This window comes from Macadamia integrifolia, unplaced genomic scaffold (genome assembly GCF_013358625.1).
Source record: "Macadamia integrifolia cultivar HAES 741 unplaced genomic scaffold, SCU_Mint_v3 scaffold540, whole genome shotgun sequence".
Taxonomy (NCBI): domain Eukaryota; kingdom Viridiplantae; phylum Streptophyta; class Magnoliopsida; order Proteales; family Proteaceae; genus Macadamia; species Macadamia integrifolia.
In genome coordinates this window covers 116,165-119,856 of record NW_024870480.1, presented here as the reverse complement: position 1 = coordinate 119,856, position 3,692 = coordinate 116,165, and the positions used below count along the sequence as shown (strand labels likewise).

Below are 3,692 nucleotides of genomic sequence, written 5' to 3'. Positions count from 1 at the left end.
GTGTAATGCGTATTGGGGCTGAGCCCCATAAAAAATCCAAATGATTCGGCTAAGTTTTGGCAGATTGGTGGGTGGTCAAGGTTAGGTTGGACCCACCATTGTGACCTACTACTCTGATCATTAGATATTTTGACCCCATTATAAATAGCATTTATTACCTTTATTTTCCCACATTTATTGTTTTACACAGTGGGTGAGAAAAGCAAAGAAGACAGAGAAAAGAAGGAGAGAGAAGGGAAGAAGGAAGAAGGAAGAAATGGGGGAGAAAATGCTCGTTGTGCGTCGCCAAGGTTTAATCTTTCAATTTCGATGCCGGATTAATGATCCTCATCTCGAGATCTACTATTTTAGGTGAGTAAAGTCCATATTCCTTAAACCCTCGTGAAACCCTAAGTGAAACCCTTCGATTTGGGTAGCAATACTTTGGATCTTGTCATTATCTTTTGAGAATGTGAATCTAAGGTTTAATAAAGGTCCTACATGTTGTTTATGAATGATTTAGAGGAAGACTTGCAATATTTGTAAAACATTTGTTGATCACTTGAGCTAAAGAGAAGGATTTGAGGTTTTGAAGTGTTCTTGAGTAAAGAGGTAAAACCCAAGCATAAAACTTTGGATTGACCCTAGATCTATATTGAAATCATGTTATGGAACCTTAGATTTGAAAAAAATGCAGTCGAATCAACCTGTGAAAGCTTCCCCAAGGGGGGATGAAGAATATGAGAGAACAGAAAAATCCCGATTCTGATTGGTGGGTGCCTGGGGATGGTCGGACCCACCAATCCAGCACCCGCTTGTCCTAGGTGGACTACTGACTCGATCACTAAACAAGACCAGTGGGCAACCTGGCCCGTTGGTCTAGGTAGAGCCTTTGGGTCGAGCAGCGAGTAAGGACTGGTGGGTGCCTTGCCTGTCGATTGACCCACCAATTTGACTTCTCGGGTCCCAATTGGGCCAAAATTTGTCGAGTAACCTTCTCTTGTGATTCTAAATACATTGGGATCATCATACCTCATTGGTTATGAGCATAAAGTGGAGATATACTAAACCCAACTCTTTTATGATAGGTTATACTAGAAACTCGCGTTATCGCATGTCGGATATTCCTCATACCAAGGGTGATCTTCGTACACAACTAGGTAAGTGGGAAGAGGACATTGCATCATTTCATTTTGGTTGTAGGCTAACCATGTCATCATATTATTATTGTGTAGACTAGTCATCCACCAGTGCCATTGCATGCATTGATGTGTGCATTATGAATTTCATTTATGATTTAACATGCTGGTATCTTTAATTGTTAAATTCTTATTCTTGCTTGTGATATTAGATGAATGACTTTAAACTAATGAATATGATGCTTTGCTAGACTAGATACCGTAGTCGGCTTGAACACGAATGCATTGGTGGCCTGTGGAATGAGAAATGGTGGCATTATGCAATCGTACTATCTCATATAGGAGCATGCAGTTAGGAAAGACATATCCCTATACTACGACCCTTCCCAACAGGGGTTTAGGTATTGGGTATATCATTGGGGGGAATCCCAAGGTTGTGTACCAACAGTGGCGGTTAGAAGTATGTCCGACTGATCATTAAGACTATCGATAACTTTGGTGATATAACAAGAGGACCAATCGTACTGCTTTTAAATTAATGTAAGGCAAGGCCCATTTTACTTTAACGTCACTGAGAAACAACAATTTACTTTAATTTCATTGAGAAACAGCAATTTACTTTAATATCACTGAGGAACAGCAATTTACTTTACTGGTACCCACGACTGGCCTTCTCTGGCAACCCTATGGATGTATCGCGGGATGGGGTTCGCTGCTCGTACCCAGAGCATATGTGCACCATGGTTGTGAGCAGCACATGACCTATGACTAAGAATTATTGTCTAGGTGGACTATGATAATAAAATGAACTGCATGTGTATAGGTTTATTTCTATTGCAACTGCTTATTTGGTCTTTCTTTTCACTTACTCGGCTAGTGAGCTCATCCCACGTGCACACCATTTTTAGATGATCTTACAAGTTATCTGACCGAAGAACTAGAGCCGGGACCCACTGTGGAATTTTCAGTCAAGGAGTGGTGGGTCCCTGAAAATCTTGGGCATGGGGCCGAGTGCTCGTGCAATAGATGTGTTACAGGTCAGTAACATTGATACCATACTGGGATTCTTTTTTATTATTTTAAAATATTACCCCTTTTGTGCTCTAGATGTTTAAATTGTATTTCTTGTTATATATCACGCCTAAGAGCCCACATGTAAATGTGTTATGTAATACAATTTGGGTATTGAGAGTGTTGGGGTATTTACAGGTAAATACATGTAAGACTTCCACTGAAATACAGAATCTTCTTAGTTTAGACTGTGTGTATGTTATGCTGTTGTTACTATATTAGATGATCCTGCTAGATTTTAGGTTAACATGAGTTAACTTGGTCACCAGTTTGGTTCTGTATGGAAGGTGGTGTGACAAGCAGTGGTATCAGAGCACGATGTTGTACCCACACTCAGCATACAAGTTAGATCTCATAGAGTCTTATAATAGGATCCCGGGGTTGGGTAAACATAAAAGCCTTAAAGGAATAAAATCTGTAGTAAGATGAAAAAGTCTCAATATTTGCATTTCATTGCATGCATGAGTGTAGAATTCAAAAAGACTAATTGGTCAAGTCCATAAACCATTAACTCAAAATTTAATGAAAATATTGGCAGCATACAACATTATATTGAAATTCCAAAAATTTTACACAAGTCACCTAATAATCACACACATAAACATAATCACAAACTGGGGTGATACACTGTCACCACCAAATCACAACAGAATAAATCAAAATAAATAAAACCAACCAAAAGTTATAAACCACCACATAAATATTATCCAAGTGCCAACCCATAAAAGTATATCAGAATATACAACCACCAAATATCAAAATCACCATAATCAAGCATTGGGGGAGGAATGAAAGATAGAAAAGAAGGAATGTAGAGGAGGATCTACCTCTTCATTGATCATCCTTGGGAGCGGTGGATGAACTTCCTCGCTTGGGCCATGATTTGCAGTGGAATTAGTAGTCAAAAAAGTCTAATCGATCATTTATCAGGATCACCTCCTTTTGCATTCAGCAAAAATTAGCGGTGATGCCCTTGGAAACTTTATCCAAGTCCTCTGTTAGGGTTTGGAAATCAGTCTCCATTCTTCCCAATCTACGTTGTATCGCCAACTCCTGGGCGACACTCTCCTCTACTTGCTCAAAGATCTGATCTTGCCCTTCTTTCAGGGCACTAATGTTGTCCTCTAATCTCTAAAAATCAAAAGCCCCACCTGAAGGTGGTGGAGCTATAAAGTGTGGATCAGCAACTCGGGACTCTCAAGGTTCCTCCTCGAGGATGTCCTCCTCATCAATCTCATCCGGATAAGGGAAGTAATCCTGATCCTCCTCAAGTTTTCCTTGGTGAACTTATCTCCTGGGTACTTCCCCTCCTCACTCAACAAATCCACTTGGAAGTACTCAAATACCTTGGTGAGTGATCTTTTATAAGGGAAACCGAAGTCATGGGGTGAGCAGTGTGATACTCCATGGTCTTCATCATAACATAAGGAAGGCAAAGATGGGGTGCACCCTCTTCCAAGGCCACAAAGATGCTACAAGCAATATAAGCTATCATAAAGCTTA

At 40.0% G+C, this 3,692-nt stretch overlaps 1 long non-coding RNA gene across 1 annotated transcript; it reads left to right on the top strand.

Moving 5' to 3' along the window:
• The first annotated feature begins 219 nt into the window (after positions 1-219).
• On the top strand, positions 220-2,158 carry LOC122069163. The gene is made up of 3 exons (XR_006137382.1): positions 220-351; positions 1,068-1,139; positions 2,027-2,158. It is a non-coding gene; the product is annotated as an uncharacterized LOC122069163 (long non-coding RNA).
• The last annotated feature ends 1,534 nt before the right edge of the window (positions 2,159-3,692 follow it).